The 6,247-nt window shown below is 34.3% G+C and overlaps 1 long non-coding RNA gene across 1 annotated transcript; it reads right to left on the bottom strand.

Annotated features, from left to right (window-relative positions):
- Positions 1 to 922: 922 nt before the first annotated feature.
- On the bottom strand, positions 923 to 2,250 carry LOC113074211 (uncharacterized). The gene is made up of 3 exons (XR_003280610.1): positions 2,211 to 2,250; positions 1,195 to 1,318; positions 923 to 983 (listed from the first exon to the last, which is right to left on the bottom strand). It is a non-coding gene; the product is annotated as an uncharacterized LOC113074211 (long non-coding RNA).
- Positions 2,251 to 6,247: the final 3,997 nt, after the last annotated feature.

Genomic DNA, 6,247 nt, shown 5'->3' with positions numbered 1-6,247 from the left:
TAAGAGTTTACCAAGCTGCACGATTGCTCTGAGGGGGCGGACAGCCACCACTATAAAAAACAGAAGAGCTCATTTGAAAGCCCTCAGGAAAAGGTCTATGAGACACAGTGACACAAACTGTGCGAGAAAGGCTGTGATCTGCATAAACTCTAGAGAACTGGGAGATTTTAACCAATGTGTGTAATTCAGCATGTGTCTGGTTTTATATTCAGACATTTTCCTGTTGAGAGTTGAAGCCAGAGTTTAAGACCTCTTCCTTAGTTTAATATGTCTTAGTTTTAGTCTTATTATTGTTTTCTGATTACTTTAACAAACCTGTTTTGAACTTGCCATTGACCATATTGATTTAAAAAAGCAAATGGAAAAATATATCCCATTTTTGAGAACATCATAAAATGCATTAAACAAACCAGTTTCCCAAACTGGGCTTAATGTACCAATCACAGTGGGTTTGTGAGTTGATAAAAAAGTTAATAATTAAATAAATCATAAAAATTTTAAATAAGTTATTTAAACCCTTGAAAGCAAAAAATGTAATATTTTATTTGTTTTCACATAACCATATTTGTGCACATCAATGACATTGAACTGTAAACATGTGAATGTTGTCGTTTTTAATTATTGAAAAATGAACTTCCTCCAGAGAATATTTCAAGTAAATATTTCTGGTTATTACATGATTTTTGGAATCTGATTACATAATCTAGATCACATGTAATCAATTAATACTTCATATATTAAATGTACATATATTTTTTTTTTAAATAATAGAGGGCAAACTTCATTCTTTAATTTCATGGGCAGAAAAAATAATACGTCATAATTATATTTATTAAAATATTTATTGATTTATTTATTTTTCTTAATTTTTTTTTTTTTAGCAGAAAAATAAAAATACATCATAATTCTCACCAAGTGCTGAAAAAAGCAGAGGTTTCCTGTGCTTCAGGAGCTGATGAAAAACCAAAGCTTGATGTTGAATCCTATAAATTAAAATAAATTAATCTCAAATAGATAAAAAAGTTGATTAACCAACAATATGTAGCCCATTTTCAATTATTGGCATCTGCAAAAAAACAAAAATCCAAATTCTCCCAACAGTTCTTTCATCAGATGTTTTTAGTGTAGCTTGAGTAAACCTTTGTTAAAATAAGTGTTTATATATGTATTTTATAAAACAGCTGAAAGTCTTACTTCTCCAGAGAAGAATCAAAGAGCTCGGATAAATATTTGGGCTTCTCTAACAGAGCAACCAGAGCCCAGAAAGCCTCCTCCTCAGACAGGATCATCAGGAGCACAGCAGCTATATAGGACATCCCTGAGCAAAACAACAAACAAACAAACCATGAGCCACCACATGCTCCCATTATGACCTGAATGTTAAGGACAAACTAACTAAATTAGCTCCACAGAATAAATGCTAACTAAATTATGACAATGACATGCAATAGCAACAAGATAGCACTTGACTGCCCTCTTGAGACTGAACCTCGGTAATATACTGAAGTTAAAAATGTGTGACACAACCAGTAAAAGCAGTTCACGCAAAAAGGTTCAAGAAGATTTCAGTAATCCCAGCAGAGGTGTAAAATACTTGAGTAATTTTACTTGATACTGTACTTAAATATTATTTTGGGGGATTTGTACTTTACTCAAGTACAATTTAAACTGTCTACTTGTACTTTTACTTGATTACATTTCTGAAGATAAAACAGTACTTTTTACTCCTTACAATTTTATTTCATCTTGAAAAGTACATTATATTTTATTTTATCTTATGTGCATTAAATATGGTAAACAGAAGCTCAAACGTGTGTGCCTGACATGAGAACTATTTGATCACTGTTTTCATGCATCAAACACACACATTTCTACTTCAATTATGACTTTCATCAGGTAAATGTCTGGCTTCATAAGTTCACCATCAATCTGAGGAAGCATATTGTGTTTTTTTATTCTCTCCTTTAACCATTCTTCTGTATGTCTGTCAGAAAAAAAGTATTTCTACTTTTTTAATACTTGAGTACAACTTAAAGTTGTACTTTTTTTATTTTTAATCAAGTATGTTTTTGACCAGATACTTGTACTTTTAATTGAGTAAATTTTGTACTGAGTACTTGTACTTTCACTTGAGTAAAATGTTTGAGTACTTTTTACACCTTCTGGAATGCCAGTGACCGGCATTTGTGGAAGTAAAGGCAGTTCATTACCTTGTACGTATCCAATCTGGGGATTATATCGGGCAAATGCTGGTAAGAACTCGGAAAGTTTGGCTTGGCCCTCAATAGCCTCCGCACGGTCCCCCATCAGAGTGCGATGGGTCGGAAATGACCTTCCTACAGTATATAGACAAATATGGAACTATCAGCTGAACTACCAAAATATTTCAAACGTGCATCTATAAAAAATTTCTATTTTATAAAAAGTTTTAGAAAGATCACTTTTGTTGGTCCCTTAGGACCCATATAAGGAAATTCCGCTCCATCTAACATCACACAGAGCCATACTCGAAAAAAACTTTCCGAAACTTGTGACAAACCAGAAAGAGTATTTTGGGAACAAAATACTCCTTCAAACGTACAACTTAATTTTTTTAAACTTTGTCCATGTTTAGCACTGGAATCCAAACTCTTTAACGGTGTAAAAAACTCAGTATGCATGAAATAGCATTTCACCCCCCCCTTTAAAAAAAAAAATGAGACATCATCGATAGTTTTTAGCAGAAAGAAAAAAATTAACTTAACATACACATGCATTTTTTATTATTAATATTTTATAATATTAACTTGACAAAATGAACAGCAAAACATTATTAAATCTTAATTATTTAAATCTTTTATTAGTCCAAAGTTATTGCATTTCTTTATTTTTATTTATTCAAACAAAAATATATTTATATTAATGTAAACAAAATAGTCAAAATTAATGCATGGAAGATATCATGCAATTCCAGTGATCATCTAAGGCACAACTCAACGCAGGTCGAGGGCGATCTGTTTGAAGAGTGTCAGGTCAGCGCTGGGGAGATCTGGTGCCTGTCCGCTGCTGATCTCATTCACTGAGTCCACTAGAGAGTCCTATAGTAGGGATGATACTGTACTCACTGACTCCAAGATCAACCAGAGGCTTACGGATCTCAGTCTGACATGCCTGAAGTAAACAATCAACCTGGGTTACTTCAAAGGAAAACGTGTTTGCATAGTAATAAAAATACAAATATGGATGGGGTTGCACCTCATAATCGAAAGAGTTGGCAGCTCTGAGACTGTCGATACTTAGGAGGCATTTCCAAACACGTCCACGTATTGCTGGAGGAATACCAATACGAATAAACCTCTCGATCTGAAATTAGGAAAAAGGAAAATGATAAAAGCTACTTATATATATATATATATATATATATATATAAAACAATTTTTAAAAACCATCATATAAAATTTGTTTCAGATTTGTAATTAATGAGTTCTGAGAGGAAGTTATTTTATTAAATTCAACAAAGACAGTAATTTGTCCAACAAAAGTTTTGCTATAAAACATAGTTCATTCATTCTGATATGAAAAATATTTTATAATGCATGTATTTCTCTATAGACAATTACACTTATGATATATACATTTCTGTGAATTTAAATGGATTCTGGATGGTTGGTGAATGGGACTCAACTCACAGAGTTAAATAAGAGAAACATGCACACTCTGATTTCTGCAGATAAAACTGGATCCATTCCAGTAACTGAGAAATTCACACAGCTCCTTGACTTTAACTGGAATCAGGCTGAGGATAACTGAGGAAACAGAGTTGTGTTATATGTCAACACATAACACAACAAAGTGTTCATTGGTGTGTGAATTGATTTAATAATGAAAACGAACAGAAACAACTAACGTTATCTTACCTGTAGTCATGATATCTGTGTTGGAGCTTCTTGTCTCTTTTCTTAACTGAGAGCAAAGCCGAATTCATCAAAGCCTACCGAGCTGCTCCGCCGCGACACGATGCTCTTCCCGCTGCTCCGCGCTGCTCGCTCTCCTCAACATGATTCTCATTCAATCAGTTTGAATTCATTCTGGACGCGCGGTGCTTTCATCTGCGCACTGTACACTGTAACCGACGCTTGAACTCAGCGCCAAGACCAACACAATGAAACCACTCTTCAAAATAAAAGTCTCAACACATACTGAAAAGCTTTAAAATAAATTATATTAAAATTGACACTGAAAAAAAATTATTAAAACAACTTCATCAAATCTATCAAAAAAAATCCGACTCGACGACCTTCCTCTGCTGAACCCAGGAAAGTTTTTTTTGTGTGGCTGAGGGCCACTAAAGATAATTTTTTAAAATAAAAATCGAATTTCCTCAATTATTTAAATTATATTACATTTATATAAATTAACAATAAAAATGCTTTACTTTTACTTTTTGGGTGCACCATACAGTGACCACACGGTAGCAAGGTTTCCCGTAGTACCTGCCTTCTATGTCATACTCAGGAGAAAATACTCTTTGCTATGATCGAAAGAAAGACATTTTGTTTTATAAGTGAGCTTCAAAATACTTGAATATGGTTTAATTCATCATTATAATTCTAAAGTACACTTTTGATGAATAATACATACTCCAGAAGACGTCATAGCCAGTTTCCCTCATCAGATCCCCACATCCAAGGTTGATCAGCTTGACTTCAAGGGTTTTTGGATTGATCAAAAGGTTGACCAGCTTGAAACACTCCACGTTGTCAGTACTTTACCAGCCCCATGACCAATTTAAAATCTTTGTAAAAAGTAGTATACTCATAATGTTGATGCGGACCATGTGTCTTCTTTTGCATTTCAATGACAAAAAATGGTTACAATTTAATTTTAGACATGTCAAGTCCACTAGATAGTGGACAAAACATACACCAAGAAGAATACTTGAAATGGACAGAGTGAAATAAAGCAATTCGCTACATAAATATTCAAGATAAAATCATTCTACCCTTAACGTTTCTCTTCATTGACAGCGTTAAAAACCTCCCTCCCGAGCAATCGACCAACTTTATTCCGGTGTTCTGTCGATTTGTCCTACGCTGTCAGATTTTCCTACCTCCCACCAAAACAGTGGGTAGTACAATTCCACAACGAAAATTCTACTGTAAAGTTATGGTTTATTAATGTCTACACCTACCACAACCCAAATCATACCCTTACAGTACTGCAAATACAGTAATTATGTGTTATATTCGCGGTTGTAGCTAAAAGGGATACAGTTACAGGAAACCAACAATAAATATTATTTTCTACCAATAAGATTGCGTTTTTATTAAAGTCTACACCTACCCCAGTCCTAAACCTACCCTTACAGTAATGCAGATACATTAAATCTCGTCGTTTAGCATGAGACAAAGGACGCGATATTGATGTGCGCGTGCGCAGTAAACCCGCGTAGGAAAATCTGACAGGGTAGGATAAAATGTCAGGACACCGGCTCAAAATGTTCTGATGATTTACAGGTTGACTGGAATGAGGCTCGAGGACCTCCATCTGCTAAAGCACAGTTAATATCCTGAAGAAGATTTTGCTCTAAAGTGGAAAAATACCAAATGTTTCTTTCAATAAGGCCATTTTTTGATCAAGGTTCTCAACATGTTGAGAATGAAGTTCCTCAATTCTCAACATATGATTTCTCTCCAGTATAATGGCACACCAGCCTGCTCCTGGACTTGCGGAGCCTGACCTTGACCTGGGCTGCTTTTCTGTTCAAAGAAAAACAAGAAGGATGCCTCCTTAACACTATCTGCCCTCTTCTTCATTCTTTCCAGCCCCTCATCTTTCAGACTGAAGGTACTCTGCTGCGCTGTTGTTGGATGTATGTGTAGAAATAATCAGTCACACACAAATATATATATATATATATATATATATATATATATATATATTTATTTATTTATTATACATAAATATAAAAACACACGCTAGTGTTCTCACATGATCTCATTTCATTACATGTATAAAGTCGCAAAATGGAAATGGAAGGTCAAGTCAAGTGCATTGAATTCTTGAATAAAACAAAGCATTCTGCTGCTAGTAGTATACCATTAGTTTTGGGAAGTTTATTTTATTGCACAAATGAATATTTAAATCCACTCAGAATACATTCTGTAAGCAGAAAGTACAGGAAAATGCATTACAGAACATCAAAACCGAGCACTTTCTTCTGAACAGACAGGAGAGGGCCGGTGTCCTTCAGTACCTGACAAGGTAA

This window comes from Carassius auratus, unplaced genomic scaffold (assembly GCF_003368295.1).
Source record: "Carassius auratus strain Wakin unplaced genomic scaffold, ASM336829v1 scaf_tig00013922, whole genome shotgun sequence".
NCBI classification, from domain to species: Eukaryota; Metazoa; Chordata; class Actinopteri; order Cypriniformes; family Cyprinidae; genus Carassius; species Carassius auratus.
The sequence above is the reverse complement of the archived record's forward strand: the minus strand, read 5'-3'. Positions and strand labels throughout refer to the sequence as shown.